Source organism: Choloepus didactylus, chromosome 3 (genome assembly GCF_015220235.1).
Source record: "Choloepus didactylus isolate mChoDid1 chromosome 3, mChoDid1.pri, whole genome shotgun sequence".
Lineage (NCBI taxonomy): Eukaryota > Metazoa > Chordata > Mammalia > Pilosa > Megalonychidae > Choloepus > Choloepus didactylus.
The window spans coordinates 164,607,215-164,628,088 of NC_051309.1; the positions used below are offsets into that span (position 1 = coordinate 164,607,215).

General features: G+C 39.1%; 1 protein-coding gene across 2 annotated transcripts in view; it reads left to right on the forward strand.

The window, feature by feature from the left end:
* The first annotated feature begins 1,132 nt into the window (after positions 1-1,132).
* Positions 1,133-20,874, forward strand: part of FAM160A1 (family with sequence similarity 160 member A1) — a 291,232-nt gene continuing 271,490 nt past the window's right edge. Inside the window, exon 1 of one of the 2 annotated variants that reach the window (XM_037830813.1) lies at positions 1,133-1,723. The gene's annotated coding sequence lies outside the window, so the exon portion shown is untranslated. The remainder of the gene's footprint in view (positions 1,724-20,874) is intronic. The other variant, XM_037830812.1, reaches the window with a different exon arrangement.

Genomic DNA, 20,874 nt, shown 5'->3' on the forward strand with positions numbered 1-20,874 from the left:
TGGTTATTTCCAGATACCAGTCATTGAGAATGAAAGGATAATATTCACTCCAAAGAAGAATTTGGGGGAGGCGCCAGCAGGATACTGCAGTGGTGGAAAAACTTCCACGTCCGCCTTTGCAAGTTGTGGTGTGGCCCCAACTGCTCGGATTGAGCCTCACCTCAAATTTCAGCCACACCAACCACAGGGCTTTGAAAATGTCAAGAGAGCCAGCCTCTAACTAAAGCTTCTGATTCCTCTTCCAGGATTTAAAGTTCAGAAAGTAGAGCCCTGACTTGGCCGCCCAAGCACGCTAAGAGGCGTGGGAGAGGAGGGATGGGGAGGGAGGCGGCGCTGCCCAGTTTGGAGTCTCTGAGGTATCAGCAGCCAACAAATGCCAGGCTGTCCCGGGTCGGAGGTCTGGGAAGGATGTTGAGACACTGGGCAGTGCCAAAAGCCACACCTCCTAGGACGGCAGGGACTCCTCCGGGGAGTGCTGAGTCGGGGAAGTTTCATCCGTGTTGTGGAACTGTACAAATCAAAGAGCCCTCAGTTTGTTTTTTTTTTTTTTTTTTTTTTTTAATTGCCAGTGAATGTGTGATACATACACATATATGTACTCCCCAAACGCACAGACAACCGCGACAACATCAAGCCTACCCTTAAAAAATCCAAACAGACAAATCAGCACCCCCCCCCCCAACTCCCATCTCCCAAATCCTGGGACATCATTTAAGTCATCTGAGAACAAATTTCCCTCTGCCCACTTTAAGGAGTTTGCCAGTAGATTAACAGGAGAATGCTTTCACCACTTGATTCGGCTCTATTGGGACTGCATTAGCATTTAAAAATTCAAACTTCAAGGGGGAAAAAAAAAGCATAACGGAAAGAAATTGAGAGTAGAGCGGAGCGCAGGTGGCTGCGGTCAGACCTTTGCGAAGTGAGAAATCTAACACGTCCGTGATGCGTGGAGTTGGCTAACCTCCCGCACTCGTCAGACCCCAAGAAATAAGCCACTTAGCCGACCGGAAACCTTTGTTTATTAATTTATTTTGGCAAGGGCAGGTGTGAAGGGGCGTGGTTCTGGCGAAAGGCGAACCCACAAGGGCTAGCCGTCCTCCATTCCACTCCAGCTTCAGTTTCGGTGGAAACTCTGAGGCCCCGCCTCCTTCACCTTGGAAACCAGAGCCCGGGTGGGGCGCGCGGCGTACGTGGGCACCCGGCGCTCCCCGCGTACCTGGCGGCCGCGAGCCCCCGGCGGCGGGGGCGGGGTCGGCGGCGAGTTCCCTCCGCCGACCCGGCAGGTTGGTCCCCGCCCCGCCCCGGCTCGGCTCCACCCGCGCTCCCAAGGGCGAGGTGGGGGGGACGGGCCCGCGACCGGCGCGTCCCAGCCACTCACCCGCTTGACGCACCGTCCGAAAGTTGCTCTGGGACCATTTTCCGTCGCCAACTTTCTTTCGCGGGCCCCCCTGTTGATCTTGAGGAGGGCCCAGAGGACCCCGGCCGAGACCTACGAGCGGCTGCCGGCCCGAGCGCGGAGCGGTTTGTCCCGGACTGAGCGAGGAACCGGGTCTCCCCCCCTCCCCCTGTCCCCCTGTCCCCCTGTTCCTCGTGGTGCGCAGCGCGGGTGGCTGCCCCAGGACCTGCGTCCCTGGGACCCCGGCCCAGAGTTTCTGGACTGTCCGAGGAACTTGTCGGACGAGTCCTGGAACGCCCAGGGAGGAGGAGCCGCGGCCGCCGACAGGTACGTGGCGACCTGTCCTGAGATTTGCACCTGAGGAAGTCTTTTATTTTAGGGAGATGAGGGAGGAGGAAGAGCAGAAGTGTCTCTTCCCTGCATCCCGGAGCGGGGGAGCAGGAACTGGTATTGGAGCGGAGGGCTTGCTGGGACTGATCCAACGAGATCGCTGTACCGGGCTGGGGCGCTGCGGGGTGATGGTGGCTTCTCAGGGCAGCGGGTTCCGGGAGGGGGCGTTACTCGGTGCTTGACCCCGGGGAAGATACGACCAACTTGTTTTGACAGAGGAAGATGTCATCTGGGCTCCTCACTCAGGGTCCCTGGAGCCGGAGAGCCTGGGTCCTACGGGAGTAACAGGCAAAAAGCGAAGAGGGCTCAGTTTTCCTCTCTAAACTTCTCTGCTTATACGGGAGGTAGAGGCGGTGCCGCATGGAGGTTTGCAGCACGTTCCTGGTGTAGTGATTTACTTGTCTGGTGGCTGTTGCTCAATTTCATAAATTCTTTCGTGAAACTGCATTCGAGTTGTGGTTGTTATTGGTGGTGGTTGTGGTGTGTGTGTGTGTGTGTTTTCCCGGCCTGGACAAAGCTCCCTTGTTCACCTAACTTATGTTAGGGAGTGAAACTAGCCGCTGTCCTATTTCAAGCCTGGCCTCAGCGAAGGGTTTGTAGTGGCAGCCGCGTTTGTTTGGGAGTTGGGAGTCACGTGAGCAGGTCTGGTGCACAAGCCCAGGTCTTTCCCAATCCCCTGCACCCATCCATTCCAAACATATCCAGCTTTTGCAGTTGGGCAGGTGCTGCGGTCCCGTCCATCCATGGATGGAAACACCCCTCAGGAGTAGTAAACATGGCATACCAATTGTTGCTTCCCTATAAATTGGGTCTACTCCCTGGCTCCCCTGAAAGGATTCTGCTATCAAATTCATCTCATTAAGAAGTCAGCTGCTTTCTGCTAATAGCCAGAGCAGCCCTGATGAAATTATATAGGTCATTGAAAAATAATTCCTGCATAATCACCTTTATCCTGTTGATTAAGGAGAGAAAAGATTTTCTCTCCTTAATGTGCCATGCCTGATTCCCAGGGTCACCTGTCTGACCTCAAGTTCACTTGTACACCTGGCATTAGACAGTGTGCTGCTCCCAAAGCTGTCCAAACCTAGCAAACCACAACCCAAGGTTCACATATGGAGAACTTCAACAGTCTTCTCTGGAGAGAAATTGGGCAGGAGATTCAGTCCGTAAATTTACTCTGTAGTGCAGAATACTTACTGACTTTAGATAACTTTTCAGATAATTAAAGGCTTGGTTTCTTTTAGTGCTAGTTAACCCCTATCCATAGAGCTTGCAAGAATTGTGTCACTGCCTGTGTTGAAATAAGTTTGTGTTCCCATATGCCATTGCGCCTGTAGCTTTAGGAAGAGGATAAACCTGTGTGGGATGGGTGGAGAGGGCAAGAAAAACCTAGCCTGGCCAAAATAGATTCAGAAAGAGATTTCACTTTAGAGTGGTCTGATAATTTAGGCCCAACTACCCAGCTAGCTTCCTTCATACCTCTAAAATGGAGATACTATGGGTTGTACCACTTTTAATGTAGGACTTTTCTAACTAGAAATGAAAGGAGATTAAAAAAAAATAGAGTCAGAGTAATGTATTTCTAGATAGTTCTGCACTCTGCACCCCAGGTTTGGTTCAAAACACTTTTCTCTGCAGTTCTTTCTACCATGATAGGAATTCAACAGATAATGTCTTCAAATGAAGAAATAGAAGTACAAGCATATTTTCTAGAAACATAGAGGCAAATATTAAATGAAAGAAACAGGAGTTGCTTATAAGGAGTGACTTTTTTGTATTTTGTGTGTTCTTGTATTACTTTAAAAATTAAAATTTGGTGAAGAACCCTTCCTAGGAAAAATATAAAACAAAAACACACTTGCTTTATCTGAACTGTTCCTGCTTAGTTGCTTGATTTTTATTTTTGTGTACATTCATAGGGTAATACCTAAGCCCTTTGAAGAGCTGGATGCACAGATTCTGGCCTTGAAACATGATTAACATCTACTCTTTTCTTACTCGCAGTGACTTTCACCTCTTAGTGTTTAGCCTAGGTAGGCAAACAGTGTTCAGGAGACAAGAGTAACTCCCAGGACTTCATGTATGGGGTCTCTTAGTAAAGACAACAAAAGCAACTAACGTTACTATAGTGCTTTATGATTAACAAGGTGCTTTTACATGTACCATATTTGTGATTTAACCACTTTGTAGTGGTGCTTGTTTCAGTTTGCTAATGCTGCCGGAATGCAAAACGCCAGAGATGGATTGGCTTTTATAAAAGGGGGTTTATTTGGTCACACAGTTACAGTCTTAAGGCCGTAAAGTGTCCAAGGTAAAACATCAGCAATTGGGTACCTTCACTGGAGGATGGCCAATGGTGTCCAGAAAACTTCTATTAGCTGGGAAGGCACGTGGCTGGCATCTGCTCCAAAGTTCTGGTTTCAAAATGGCTTTCTCCTAGGACGTTCCTCTCTAGGCTGCAGTTCCTCAAAAATGTCACTCTTAGTTGCACTTGGGGTATTTGTCCTCTCTTAGCTTCTGCACAGCAAGAGTCTGCTTTCAGTGGCCGTCTTCAAACTGTCTCTCATCTGCAGCTCCTGTGCTTTCTTCAAAGTGTCCCTCTTGGCTGTAGCTCCTCATCTAAATGTCACTCACAGCTGCACTGAGTTCCTTCTGTTTGTCAGCTCATTTATATGGCTCCACTGATCAAGGCCCATGCTGAATGGGTGGGGCCATGCCTCCATGGAAATATCTCATCAGAGTTATTACCTGCAGTTGGATGGGGCGCATTTCCATGCAAACAACCTAATCCAAACATTCCAACTTAATCCCCACTAATATGTCTGCCCCACAAGATTGCATCAAGGAATATGGTTTTTTCTGGGGGATATAATACATTCAAACCAGCACAGTGCTGTTATTCTCAGATTACATAGAAGGAAAACTGAGGAGGTTCAGTGATAATAAGGGACTTTTATGTGGATATTTTGCTCCTTTGGTGGACTCACATCTGAATTCAGGATTTCTGATTTAGAGCTCATGCTTTAAAATTTCCCCCCATACATTTTGTGAAGTGGTTGGATATGAAATGGGGTCTTGTTTCTTATTAACCAAAATGTGAGCTTATTGGGGGCACTTGAATGTAATCTTTATATCCTTAGCATTTCAGGAGTGTAGGAGTCCAATAATATTGAAATAACTTTCATTAAATTTGGGAGAGAGATTCATGGGGAGAATAACTGCCCCAATATATTGAATAAAGAACTTTGGTAAAATTGGAAAAAATCAGGAAATAGCAATAGAAGTATGTGATTTAGGAAGATGGATGTAATTACCAGAAGAAACAACCGGAAGAGTTGGGGAGTGGAATTTAGGGGTGAGGCAGAGCTGGTCAGGAGCCTGCTGTTTTTGGCTATAAGCCTTAAAATAAATAACATTTTATACTATGTATGTGTGTGTGTGTGTATAATTAAAATTTTTTGACAGGGATAGAGTAAAAAGGTCTGTTGTTGGAACTTTAGAGCTGAAAAGGACCATAGAGATTATTTATTCCAAATTCTTTCATTTTGCAGGTGAGAAACTGAGATTTAAGAGTTTAAAAGTTTTGCCTAAGGTCACATAACTATAGAGACAAATCTCTGTTGACACAAGTTCACAACCTTTCCTAGACAGTGGAAATTTTTCCCATAGTTGTGACTTCTCAATGACCTTTTCAGTTCTTTTCTCCTTGTGTCTAGTTTTTGCAATGTTCTAATAGGTTACAGGATTATGGATTCAAAAGTAGTTAGCTCTAATTCATCATATTTACTATTATCAAAATGCCTCAGATATCTTTAAAGTCTGCAGAATCTGTACTTTTTTTGGTTAATTCTGTAATAACTTAGAATTAGACATAGTTTGTAAGTATTTAGGAAATGACAGTGTGGTTCTGTTGAATTTGATAAATATTGGCATTTGAACTAATCCTGAGAAGCTATTAATAAGAGGAGATGCTAAAGGGGATTTTCCAGTATCTATGTGTGTTCCTTAATTTTGAAGTTCTGAGAGTAAAAGATACTATTGGCTTCCAAAAGATAGGTAAAGCCGGATGATATTTTAGAGTTATTGTAGAAAAATTAACACTGAATTTTCTCTTCACTTTGTAAATAAGATTTTCCCTTACTTTCTTTCCAATTATATCACTAAATTAAAAGAAAACTTTATTGTTCTCTGATTATAAGCACAATACATATTCAAAATTCAGATGTTACAGAAATATATAATGTTGAAAGTTAAAGTGCACTGTAATCTTATATTCTGGAGAAACCACTGTTAGTAGTTTAGTGTATGTTTCCACTCCCAAAGATTTCTCTCTCTATAAAAACTTTTATTATGACTGTGGTTATTAGTAACAACTGGTGTATTACTCTGCAAATTCCTTCTTGATTTTTGCTTCTCAATTTAATATTTCATCTTAAAATACTTCTGTGATCATACATATACATCATCCTCAATTTTTTTTATAATACTGTATACAGCCAGTATTGCATTGAATGGATGTAATATATCACAGTTTATTTAAACAATTTTCTGTTGTTGGGAATTTGGATTGTTTCCTATTTTCCCATATTAAGAATAGTATTTCAGAGAACATTCATGCACTTGTATTTTTGTACACTTGCAGGAGCATTTTGTGTAGGAAACATTTGTGAAAGAGTCTCAAGAAAATGTTGTTTCTCTAATTTACATTATCTTCAACAGTGCCCCTCTACTTTTAATTATATCAGTACTCTTTTTCTTTCTGAACGCACAAAAGTAAAATATAGAAATTATTAATTATGACTAGACAATGAACCAAGAGGTCATAGTGGCAAAAGGTGTTGAGATTTTAGGCAAGGCTCACCTCATTTCCTCACATTTCAGATTCTGTTTGGTTTTAATATTTTCCCCAAGAGAAGACAGTAATTGATAAGAGCTATAAAAATACTCTGCAGTTGTTGGATGAGCTGTTAATTAGCTTTTATGGAGCATAATTCTTTTTTTTTTTCCAAGAACATTATTCTAGGACATGCCATTAAGGAGTTTGGAGAATCTAGTAGGTTTTGCAGAGTGCACAGTGAGTGTATTTTAGCTCCTCTTCTTATATTGTTAAAGTTTATCTCTGAATATTGCTCATAGGTCAATTTTAGGATGCTTATACTTGTAGAAAGTGCCTGTAACTAACTTTCCTCTTATGTGAGTTGTAAATGTGAAGTAAGATACTTTGGCTAAATTTCATGATTCAGGCTCATGGAAGCAGGAACATTTAAGGAATTCCTGTGGCAAAATTTTTATTGACTTGCTTAGAGAACTGATTAATATTTTTAGTCCAAGTTTTGTTCATAACCATTCCATTGAGAGGATTATGTTTCATTCATCAGATTGAGTGTTGTCTGTTTTGTTGGTGTTTGTGAAGTTTTACCTGGAGTTTACATTTATGTCAGGTTGAGTTTCTTTGTTACTTGTCTGAAGAAGTACAGAAAACTGCATTTATATATATGTATAAATCTGTGTATACATATCTATACACCCACATACACCCACATATATCCTATACACACATATATACCCCCCTACATATATATATTTATACATAAGTTTATCATGATACAAGCAATGCTTAAAAAATGTAATCTTCAGCAGATCATGTAACATGAAAACTTTGTGCATTCTTAAAATGAGGATGATGTCTGCTTATATTTATTTTCTTGATTTTTTTGTATGAAAAATTTTCTTAATAAATTAAGAATTTCTTACAACATAGAGGAGACTTTGATTTTATATATACTCATACTTTGATCTTTTGTGGAAAGATGCAGCATGTCTAATGAATTATTTTTGTTTATGCCTGTTCTCTAACACTAAATCACTTTTTTTAATAAGTTAAATATTTTAAGTCTCTTTAATTTGTAATGAAACACTTTTGGTTTATTTTATGCAATAAGTTGTAGCTTAAATGCTTATAAGAAAACCTGTCAACAGGACCTTCAGTGACCTTGATTTGCTTCAGGAACTATGAGACTGTTATTTACCTAAGGATTGTATTAAAAACTTAATGGTTAATGCTAATTTCTTATCAGCTTGATTAAGTTTGACTTCTCTGCATTTTTCTTCCCTGTACTTCTCCACCGTGTGTCTCTTTAGGATCTGCCATGTCCTATTTGAAAAGTAGTTGCTGGATTTGCTATAGATGGTAAGAACTGGCTTGTACTAAGTATTTAGGTGTCTTGGACTGGTTGTGTTGCCTTGCTCCCTTTCTTTTCCTTAAAGTAATCCTACCTTTGATCTTGTCATTTGGTTAAAGACTCCTTTAGAGTAGATTTGTCACTGATGAGTGGTCATTTCTTCACAGTGAATCACAAAATGAGTAGACCTGATGAGACTTCCTGATTTGGCGTGAGTGACCCAACTTACTGTTCTCTAAGCTTCTGTCAGTCTAGGCAGACCAGGGGCAAATACTACACCTGGGCTCTGTGCTCTCCCCCCTATGTGGTTAATTCCTAAATCTGCATCCTCATTGCTGATCTTAGTCCTAGGCTTGTTTTTCTAGTTCTTGCTGGACAGGTCTACGTTTAGATTCTGACATCAAATTAAACTTTAGGGCAGTAAGAGTAACTCTGCGTCTTAAGCACTTAGCAGATTACCTTATAGTGAGTGAGTAGAATCCTGTAAATATTCGTGGTTGATAATCTGCCTCTTATTATCACGTGAGCAATTATAATACTTATCTTGTTTCTGTTCCAGTGTTTCTTACTCTAATTCATTTTGTGTGCCATTCACTTTGATTTTATAAATTATGGCTTTGCTTGTGGGCTCTCTTGCCTACTGGGTAATGACTCATTTTAAGGTATCTATGATCTGGTGTCCTGTACAGATCCTGTTTTGGCTGCTATATTGGTCTGTTTCTCATTCCTAAACCCACCCTTTCTATTCCTTCTTTCCCATCACTTTTGGTGCCAGTGTTTATTTTTTCTTCTTGCTCCAAAGATGTGGATTCTTCAAAGCCCAATTCAGAGCACGTGTCCTCCATTAAGCCTTTCTTGTCTGTCTTTTCCTGTAGCAACCTCCTTGGATTTGCTGCCATCCAATGTTGTCTTTTCCCAACTAGATTTTTCTTCCCAAATAGAATATAAAATACTTTAGGATTGAGATCAAGCTCTATACTTCCAAATCCTCCAGTATTCCTGGTGGTATATTTCTCTTAGTTGGTGGCCAGTGAGTGTTTGCTTACTGCTTAAACCGCTAAGAGCTACCTTGAGCAAGAGAGGCAAATATGGGGTTGCATGTCACACTCCCCCATCTTCAGGCCCTGACAAAAATTTCTAATTCATTCCATAAGACTCAGAACTCTTTTCAGTATAGTACTTCTGGGAGGCCCTGGCAGTTGTTTGGGGTTGTTACTAGAAATGAAACCACCCTTGACCTAGAGCCAACTTGTCCTAAGAGAAAAAAAAAAAAAAATGACCCGTATTTAAAATCTTGTTGAATTTGTCCTTTCCTGAGGTTCTGGTCTGCAACTATTTCTGTTGTCATCTGTTTTGCTTTCGACTCTTGTTAATTCCCTTCGCTTTGCCTCTGGCTGGGTTTTCATATTATGCAAATTTGTTTCAAGCACAGTTGCAACTTTCGTTTTCATGAAATTGAATGTAGTTTTTGAGGAAACTCATTGAAGGTCTGAACTCATTCTATCTTTGGCTGGTCTTTTAAGCACAAAGTATTGCAAACCCTCCCTTCCTGTCCTCCTTACCCTGCTTTCCTGCACTTGTCATCTTCTAACATAATATTATTTACTTATTTCTTTTGTCTATTGCTTATTGACTGTCTCCCAAGGTGAAACTATAGGGCTCAATGAAGAGCAGGGATCTTTGGTTATATTTGCTTTGGCTGTCTTGGACTGTACATCCCTAGACATAGAACAGTGCCTGACTGACACATGGTAAGTATTTTTTGAATTGAGTGGGAGTTTGCTCACCTGGATTACTTTACCTCTGACATCCCTTCTGTTGTCCAGGCTTTCTGCTGTGTCCTGTGGAATCTCACTTTTTTCCTTCTTGGTGCTGCAGACCCCTACTATCTAGATCTGGTTAGTTCCTTCAAATCATACAACTACCCGCTTCCCAGGTCTGTTCCTTTGTAATAGCCACATTAGTATCAGAAGTGATTTACATTTTCTTGGCACTTTATGGTTTACAAAGCACTTTAACATACTTAATCTCATTTGAGGTATTCTTGAGTCTGTGACAATGATTGTATTCTTTAGGGGCTGTTTTTCACCAAAGTATGTAAGTTAGGGAAATATGGTCTCACTGGAGGATACAACTGTGCTTCACTTGATGTCTGGCACATCCTCCCTTTGGCTGTGGTGTGGCCAAATTAAGTATGAGGCAAAAACTTCTTCCGGCCCTTTAGGAACAATCATTTGATTATTCAAGAGTGCCTTTATATTAATAAGTTCCTCGAGTAAAGTGATGAAAATGCGAAAGGAAAAAAAGAAACAGATCATCACCAATAAACATTTCTGAGATGATTCTTAATGGAAAGTACCCAGCTAGATGCTGAAGTTACACAGAGATATAAAACTCATGTTGCCCCACAGTTAATTTGATAACAGAACCCCGTGTGGACCTAACAGGAGTTGAAGATGCAAGCCTGGAACTGAGAGGGTTAGCATGAAGGATGCAGATTGTGTAAAGATGAGAGCTGGTGACTTTAGGTTCTCTGCCAGTAAATTGCTTCCATTATCTTGCTGGCCTGTCTCCTTGCAGTGCTAGGTAGGTGGAACCATTTTCTTCCTAAAGGCCTTCTGTTCTTGCCTCCAAGCCATGGGAGTGCTCAGTAACTGTTAGTGTCTAATGATGACACAGGAATGATCTGCTGAGCAATTGGAGAGCTGCAGGCTTGTTACACATTGACAGGTGCTCATAAATCTTTTTGTGTTGTTTTGAAATATCACTGCCAGGGGAGTTGTATACAACTTGTACTGACAGAGTGGTCTTAAATATTCATTCCTTTTACCCATTACTTTGAGAGGAATGCCAGCATTTAGTTTTCAGGCTGCCACTAGCAATTTTTGAGAAACTGTGCTATAACTTTTTCAAGATACTGATTTTCTTATAGTTCATTTATTTATACATTAATATATTAATGTTATTATTTTTAATGATGGAGGAACATGCACCTTGAGGTTAGTGGAAATTCAAGGGTTAAGTCCTCTTATCAATTATGCTGTCTGGTGAGTTAATTAGTAAGTATTTATTGTTGTGTAAGCCCACATGGCGTAGGGGAAAGAGAATGCAATCTGGATTCAAATCTGGTTCAAATCCCCGGTCAACCATTTAATAAATATGTGACCTTGGGCAAATTACTTTCCTTTGATAAACCTTAACTTCCTTGTCTATAAAATGGAGAAAATAATGCCCATTCCAGCAAGCTTCTATGAGGATTAAATAAGATAACATGTGTAAAGTGCTTAACATGGAAGTAGTAATAAATAGATGTCAATTGTTATTATTTATGCACTGAGTCTTTACTAGCACTATTCCAGCAATTGAGGGGCTTCAAAAGATGTGTGTCTACAAGTCCACAAAGGATGGTGACAAAACCACACAAAAATATTATGTAATACTTGCCACACAAAAAATCAGGATGGTATATAATGGAGTGTACAGAAGTAAGCACAAGGAGCCAGAAAGGTAGTTGTCATTACAGTGATAGTCAACTAGAATCATGTTGGAGTTTGTATTAGGATTCCTTTAGTTGCGAATTATAGAACTCTTAAACTGTATATTAGGGAGATTTATTGATTTACATAGTGTGGGAGAAATGAGGTAGGTCTCAGGGAAGCCAAAACTGGTAACTCCTGTACCACCAAGATTTCTTTGTCCCTTATCTCTTCTTTTTTCTTTTCATCAGCTTCCTCCATATGGTTGGGGACTTGGCTGCCATCAAGCCAAGGATCACCCAAGGAGAAGACCTGACCTTTTCTCTTTAGTCTAAATTCTCAAAGTCCCAGAAATGCCTCTGATTGGCTTCGCTTGAGTAATGTGCCCATCCTTGTGATTAGGGGCACAAATGACCTGATAATTGGCAGCTTCCTCTAAAAATACATGGTCGGGGGTAGGGAAGAGGAACAGTTTCTTAAAAGAAGGATTGTGCCATTCCCAGAAAAAAGGAGGGGTGCTAGACAAGAGGTATGTTTACTCCTGAGGAAGACAGCCTCAGCTGGTTTCAGGGAGAGAGTCAGATGCATAGAACTCTGAACCAAATTCACCGAGTTTAGAATGAGAAGATAGTTTGTGTTAGTGAGATAAGATAAGGTAGACTAAGAGTGAAGTAGTTGATTGGGCAGTTTGGACTTGTCTGATAGGGCATAAACTCTCAAATTGACATAGTCATATGGGATCCTGGCTTTTATTCTTTAAAAATTAGTTTCATATTTTAAGCTGAGTATTTGAATTGATTACATGAAGACTGAGATGAGTGTAGTTGAGTAGTTATATTCATGGACTGTAGATGAGGTAGCTTTTGTAATCAGGAGGCAGATGATGACCTTAAAAAGTGGATGCTGTCAATCATTTATCTTACTTTTCTGTAAAAAAACTGTTTCATAGTAACCAGTTAGATGGTTTGGATAGGTCTTATTTTTAGAACAATTCCAGCTAATAAATGCAGAGGAGTGATACAAATAAAATATTACCATTTTGTTACCCCTAATGAAATAATGGATCTAGGCAAGGATCACCAATGGCTGTTAAACTCATTAGGTGAAAGGCTGATGGGGAACTTAGTAATTAGTAGATCAGGCTAATAATCCCTAAATGCAGTGATCAATCTTAACATTACAAAGAAAGAGAGAAACAGACTAAAGCAACAGGAAATACACTGAACTACCCATGAAGTTTCTGGCCCAAACACTGAATATGATTCTGATCAAGCCTTTAGGTCTAACTACCAGTTTACAGGAAATATGGGAAAAAGAGAATTTATGTTAAACAATACCATAAAGATGTAACTGGCCAAATCCTGAATGTCATGATTTTTATAGGACACATTACCCAGTTTGCTCAATAAATGAAAGGCAAAACAAAAATAACAGAGGAATTATTATTGATTAAAAGACTTGAGATATTTCAGTTAAGTTTGGATCTTGATTTGGATAAATCATCAATGCAAAATTATGAGACAATCTGGGAAATTTAAACACTGGATATTAGATAAAGTAAGGAATTTTTTTTGAAGTAAAAAAATTAAAAAAAAAAGTCCTTATTTCTTAAAGATATATACTGAAGTTTTACAGATTATATGATAGTGTATTAGTTTTCTGTGTCTGTCATAACAAATTACCCCAAACTGTGTGGCTTAAACAACAAAAATTTACTCTCTCAAAGTTCTGCAGGCCACAATCCTGAAATCAAGGTGTTGTCAGGGCCATGCTCCCTTGGAGGCCCTGGGGGAGAATCTTGCTTCTTCTAGCTTCTGGTGGCTCCAAGTGTTCCTTGGTTTGTGGTGCATTTCTTCTCCATCTTTACATTGCCTTCTGCTCTGCGTATGTCTGTGTCTAATCTCCCTCTGCCTCTCATAAAGATACATGTGATTGCATTTAGGGCCAACCCAGGGTAATCCAGGATAAATGCCGCCTCTTAAAGTCCTGAATTTAATCATATCTTTTGCTAGGTAAGTTAATATTTACAGGTTCCAGGGATTAGAAAGTGAAACAGTTTTTCAGGGGGCCTCTTTTCTACCTATCTCAGATATGATGTATGGGATTTGCTTTAAAATAATCCATCTGGAGTAAGGAGTGGAATTGGGAGATTATGACCTGCTGAATCAAGATTCTCCCTAAGTTGTTGATTTTGAGCTGGGTGATAGTGGTTTGTTGCACTATTCTCTCTACTTTTGTATTATGTTTGAAAATTTCTATAATAAAAAGCAAAAATGAAGCAACAAAAGGTATACTGTCACATCAAGATTCTTTAGTAATCAAGTCCTCTCAGCATCTGGAAAATACCATATTAACTCTGATAAATATAAACCCTAATTTTTTCTGTTCATAAAAATTAGGTATGAGGTATCTATTATCCTGGTTAATCCTTCAAGCTCTTATCACCTTTTTGGACATATTTCTTTGTGTGTTTCAAGAAAAGGGAAGAGTGGATGAAAATTCCTTCATTTGGAATTTTAGGAATTGGGTGATGACCTGAGGCTTAGATATGCTAATCGCTTTTTCTCCTCCTTGTTAAAATGTTGGTGAATGCATGAAGTTGCATGGTTATATTAGAAAACTTGTGGGCAGAGTAACTTATCATGACATCTTTGTCAAGCAGATGAAATTATGAAAGGGTAACCATTTTTATTATAGGACCTGTCTTTCAAGTATGGTTTGCTTTGATCATAGAATGTCCAAGTGAGCTGCACTTTGGCACACAGAGAGTACTCCCTGGCATAACGTGATGGTAATTAATATGTTCTGTAAATTGCTGTTTTGGATTGTTCTATAGTGATATAAGGCTTGAGTGTTTAAATTCCTAACTCCATTTAATTTTGCTTTTCCTTAAAAACCAAAAACTACTGATTTTTTTTTTTTAATTTCCCCTCTTCACCCTGTGTTGGAAAGATTCCAAGGCACACATTTAAATATAACCATACAAAATAAAGCACATTTCTCAAAGAGCTATTGTGTGACATATCAGAAGTATAACATTTCTTAAAATACCAGTTTATGCCCAATTCAGGCTTAAGCTTTTGTGTTATAAATGTTAATGACTATTAAGCTACAGTTATCGTCTCTTCAAGTTATTTCACATATACCTTCATGATTTTTTTTTAAAAGAAGGAACAGAGAAATTCATATGCAGAACCTCTAATTTGAATACTGCCTAGGTTGTGATTTAAGTGGCCCAAATCAGCATACTTAAAGTGCATTTAGCCTTTATTAGTTTATTGACATACTGTGGTTTTATATTCTTTCCTCAGTGATTTTCAGATTGAATTTGTTTGTTATCAAGTCAAAAGCTGAACAAGAGTTAGTATAATAAACTCTAGTTGCAAAATCTCAGTATCACTGTCTATTTTTAGATTGCAGAATTATAAGTTAGCTGGTACATTTGTTATTGATATATGAGACTAGTAAAACCTAGTTCTTTTATGTTTGTTCTGAGCTGTGGTACGAATCAGTCTCTGTTGGTCAGACACAAAAACATGTGGCCAGTTCAGTTCAAAATTAGACATTTTATATGTGTTCAAATACTCTATAAGTCTGACTACATTTTGAACCTCTTATTGCATTCCTATGACACTGTAACTCAGGCTTATAGTAAAGCTATATTTTCTAGAGAGTGTGGAAAAGAGAAAGCATATAGTTGTAATATAGAAATAAAATAGCTTTTCCTTGTGGATAAAATGATGGTTGAAGGAATAGATCTAAATCCTTGCCTCTTGGGCATTCTGGTTGCTTAGTAAATGGTTTATTATGAAACTTGATGATGATTATTAAATTTCTGAGCCATCTCATCCTTTTAGAGTTGTAAAATCACCCAATTTATGTTCCCTGTAATAAAGGATAAATGATGTATGGAAGTAATCAAGTTAGTGGTTTACATTTCATTTGATATAGTATCATGATAATCTCTTCTGCATGCTTTAGTGTATGCTTTTGTGCAAGGAAGAAAAATTTAGTCAGTAATATTTTTTAAGATACCCAGCTGCAGCACAATTTTTCAGGAACACACATTTTTACATAAAATGAAGAATTTCTTAAGTTTTGTTTTTTTCTTTGCTACTTTTTCTTCTTTATCTAAAATATACTACAGAAATATCATAAATATGATGCAGAAAGCTGATTAAAAAAGAACCATAACATTTGTATGATTTTTTTTCCAGTTTGTGAATAATTAACAAATGAGTTCTTAAGCAAAACCAAAGCATTACTTTTGAGTAAGTAAAGAATATAGAACTCCGTCTGATCCTTTTTTGATTTTACATCCTTAGTATCCTTCAAATCCATTAATTTCCATGTTTACTAACTCCACCTTCTCTTCTAGATTATTACAGTAGCCTCCGAAGTAGTCTTCCTGCTTCTATCCTGGGGACTCCCCCGTTGGTTCTCCACCCTAGCTTTAGTGATAATTAAACAATATAGATCTCATCTTGTCATTCTCCCTTTGTTTCCCCCACTCCCAGTTTAAAATGCATTTTGTAAATATCTTTAATGTGTGCAAGGTTTTGTGGCATCTGGCCCCAGCTCTCACTCCAGCCTCATCTCACACCACTCTCACTATCAGTACTTAAGCATTGTAGGCCTTCTTTCAGTTCTTTTTGCTGAACCCTTTTCAGCCATGGAGCTTTTGTACCTGCTTACTCTACCTGGAACACCTGCCTTCTCTGTACTTCTCCCCTCAGTCTCCTTTGCCTCGTTAGTTAACTCCTATTTATCTTCAGCTCAAATCCCATTTCCTTAGGGAAGCGTCTGTACATTAGTTTGTTCTCACTATTGTAGGCTTTTATGTATCTTTTATTTCTCTGTACTTATCAGTTGTAATTTATGTTTATATAATTGTCTTCCCATCTCACTGTAAGCTCCATGAGGACAGATAGTGAGCCTGTTTTTGCTCACCATTATATCCCCAGCACTTTGCATAGTGCCTAGCACATATTAGGTACACCATAAATATTTATTGAATGAATGAATAATACTAAAAAAAGGAATCAGATTTAGCTGTTACCCAGTTGATTAAATGTACTCACAGTGCCAATACCAAGGACATTGTAAAAAGTGAAATATGTCACAGGGGGTCATTCAGGGAGGTTACCTGCTTATTTCATAGCTGCTGTTGTTAGAAAGGAATTTTGGAAAAATTCTCAAGAACTATCTTTACAAGTAGTTTACAAGCCACATAAGTAAAGTAAATATCCAGCCTGATGATTCTCTTTGTTTTCTAAATGTTCCTCCAACTATAGGTATCAAATTCTACTTTAAAGAACCAAATTTGCCACAATTGAAAAATTCAAAAGAACGTTGCGTACTTGAAGGCAGCCTTAAAAGAGTTAGTTGTTCTTTGGGCATTGGTGGCATTTTTGTAATAAACATGTAGCCTTTAACAGAGCTCATACTCCTGTGGATGTGTGGATTCTGGTATGTTCCTATAAAAATCTTTCACAAAGTCATTCTTCATGCATTGAGAATGTTTCAGGTTTACTTCTGGTCATTAGGTGGAGGGATATATTTTACTTTCTTCAGTCATTCACTTCTTCTCTGATTTTCATCCTCCTTTGGCAAAATAAATCTTGTAAAAATATATTTTTTAAACCAAAAAGCAAGGTAAGAGGAAATTGCATTAACAATCTTAAAGTTATCTAAATTTCTCAGGTATTCAGTTCTGTTTAGGAAAATTGTCTGTTAGTGTGAAAGATCACCCGACTGGGACCACATTTTTTCACTGAAAAGTGGAAAAATAACAGAACTTGCCAAGTTCTGTTATTTGAAGTTATGTGTTCAATACTTGAGTTGATATAGCCACTAACACTCTCTTTTGTGCTAGGTACTGCCCTCTTAACTCCTGATTTTGGAAGAAAAATTGCTATATATCCCACCTTTCTCCAGTAGCTTAAATCAGAATGGATTTTAAGCAGAAATAACTGAGTTTAAAATAACATGTATATTTCTTTGCCTTTTAGACTGTGGGAAACACTAGTAGCAGCAGATATTGAAGATTATCTTCCAGCAGGACATTTGCTGCAGCTCCATTCAGGTCACTGTCAGCACTGTACTTTTCAGTTGTTCACCTTTGAGAAAGTATCCTCAACTAAACATGATATACATGCTCCCAGAATAGTAGACAGCTCTGTAAGCTAACATTTTGACGGCAAGCCTTAGTTGTGCGGGCTGTAACAGAAGTTCTGTTGCCTTTTATTCTCAAGTGTTCTTGTTTACACCTGGGCAACAGAGGTTTGCCTTAATCATTTGCTTTGTGCTTGATTTATTCCTCATCAATACAGGCTTGCATTTTCAATCTGATTCAGTGCTCACAGTATTTACTTATGCAAATACATTTTTATAATACCCAGATTTGTGAGAGAATGGTCTTTTGAATTTGGTCTTTTAAGGAGTAGTTCCATGCTGAATATCTTCTTTGCTAGGTCGCTGCTTTTTGGTAAATAAGTCTGGTGGAGAAAGACCTTTCAGTGTTTGTGTAGAAGACTCATTGTGTTCTCACTGTTCCACTGTGTAAATCTCAGTGGATTCTGTCTGTGGCTGAGCCACAACCTCTTACCTGAGATTTGACATTCATCTGTGTGAGCCCCGGCCAACTACTCCCTACTTCCAAACAGAACTGTCCCCCAGAGGGATTTGAATACTGTCAAATGCGTTTTGACTAAGATGTACTTACATTAGCATTACACCCTTTATTAGTGCTATTTTTTTAAACAATCCATTCTTAAGCCTGGGTTATGTTGCTATGTAATGTATTTAATATGTACAGTTCATGTGCTCATCACTTACCTGTTTATTATGCTGTTTCCTACGTGGAGAGTTAAGGGAAGGAGAATTACTCTTCTGTATGAGGAAACGTTATCTTGAGACATTATTTTGTTGTGACTCCGGGAAGTCTTAGGAATGGTGGCAGTAATGTGCTCAATTCACCTGTGTTCACTGGGTGAGCACTGAAATGCTGTAAGGTCATGAAAAGTTAATGGAGAATTAATACCTTGTAAACATAATCCACTACTATTTAAAATAATGACCTACTGAAGTTCAGGCAACGTATATTAAAACATTCTGGTATGCATTGTACAATTTAGAACTGGTAAAGGAAGGGTTATAAAGGATTTAGGACTATTCATTTAGCTGTGAAGTAAATAGGTTGCTTTCTATGGCAGGTTTAATAACCTTCTTTTAAGAAGGAAGCTGGGGCATAGAGAGGTTGAATAATGTGCCCCAAATAGTATAGGTAATAAATGATAAATCTGAACTCAGGCTTTGACAATCCAGCTGGTGATCTTAAATACTGCACTGTTGCCTTTCCTGGGGTGTGTGTGTGTGCATTATGTGGCATAAGATATAATGCAGACTCCTCCAATTCAGATTTAGAAGACAAATTAGTAAATTATGTGGGCTTTTATTGAACCAGTAATTCAGTTTAATAGCAGTATATCAAGGGCCTAGTTTGTGCACAGCACTATGCCAGGTGCAAGGGAGGATATCAAGATTACCAACTGTTAGAGCTTGTAAAACATGTATAAAAAGAACTTTTATACAACATAGAATTCATTCATTTAGAGTTTCTGGTGTTCCAGGACTGGGCTTATACACTGAGAATAATTCATATATTCATTAATTCATTGTCAACTTTTGATTACCCACTGTGTGCCAGGCACTCGTTATAGATGCTGGGAATATAGTCAAGAACAAAGCAGACAAGATCCATATTCTCCTTGTGTGTACGTTCTAGTGGGAAGGAGACAGACAATAAGAAAACAAACAATTAAGCAAGAAAGACTAGCTCCAGAGAGAATTAAAACAGGATGGTGTGCAGAGAGTGACTGAGTAGCTATATTAGATAAGTAATACTTGGTTCTTGCACTGGAGGAGACAGACCTATAAAAAGCTAATTACAGTGTGATGTGATACATGCAGTGATCAATGTATGAACAAAGTGTTGTGGGTAAAGCTCACTGTGAAAGGTCTTGTGTATCTTCATGAGGAAGCTAAGATGGACTTAAGCAGTATGTGTTTTTAAGATGGTAATTGTGGAGCACTTTGAAGTGTAGGCTAGATGGGACAGAGACTGATGAAAGGATATGGTGATTACTTATGGAATTATAGCCGTTGTCAGGTGTTAAGGGGAAGGAGAGAGAAGGAGTGGGAAGGCTTCCTGGGTGAAGTAATATTTAAATTGGGTTTTTTAACATGGAGAGATGAAGGGGAGGGCATCCATGGTTATACTACCATAAAGCAAAAATGGAAAGATACAGCACATTTTGGGAGTGGCTAGACATATGGATTGGCTAGAGGATGGTTGTGTGAGAGAAAGCAATGGAGCGTTAGGCCTGAAATGTGTATCAGTCAGAGTTCTCCAGAGAAACAGAGCCAGTTGGATGTGTGTGTGTGTGAATATATGTGTATATTTGTTATATATCCATATCTATATCTATATATATAAAGAGATTTATTTTAAGGACTTGGCTCATGTGATTGTGGGGGCTTGGCTTGTGATTATGGGGACTGGCAAGTCTGAAATCTGTAGGACAAGCTGGCGGGCTGTAAATTCATGTAGGAGTTGATGCTATAGTCTTGAGGAAAAATTTCTTTGTTCTGGGAAACCTCTTAAGGCCTTCAACTGATTGCATGAAGCCCACCCATGTTATCGAGAATAATTTCTCTTATAGCCAACTGATTGTAGATGTTAACCACATCTACAAAATGCCTTCACAGTGATATCTAGATTAGTTCTTGATTAAATAACTTGATACCACAGCCTATCCAAGTTGCCACATAAAATTAACCATCATATATGGGGTTGCATCAGATGAGTAAAAGGAAACTACTGAGATTTTTGAGTAGATTGACATAATCGTAGCTTTAGGAATATTACTTTTGCAGTGCTATATAAGATAAATTGGAGTGGGGGGAGAGAGGTGGCTGAGAGATAACTCAGGAGTCTATTGCAATGACCCTGACGTAATGGGGGTCTCATCTAGGATGGTTGCCTAGGGGCTGGAGTGGAGCTCAATTGGCAAATGCGGAGGTAAAAATAGTAAGGCCAACTAGTTGTTGGATGTGGGAAGTTATGGAGAGGAAGGAGAAAAGTATGACTTCAAGAATGTAAACCCAGGTGACTGGGAAAATAGAGTTTCCATTGACAAACTAGGGAAGGCAGAAGGAAAAATGGGTTTGGGAGGCCAGATTACTTAATTAGTTTGGTATTTTTGGAGTTAATTGTACTGGTGGGACCTTAAAGTAAAAATGTAAGACCACTAAATGCAAATTGGATTTTAGCTCTGGGTTAGAGGATATAGATTTGGTGATAATTAAGCTGTCTGTCACAGGAGCAGAAGCTGTGGGCTAGTGACATTGGCCGGGAACTTGTTCAGAG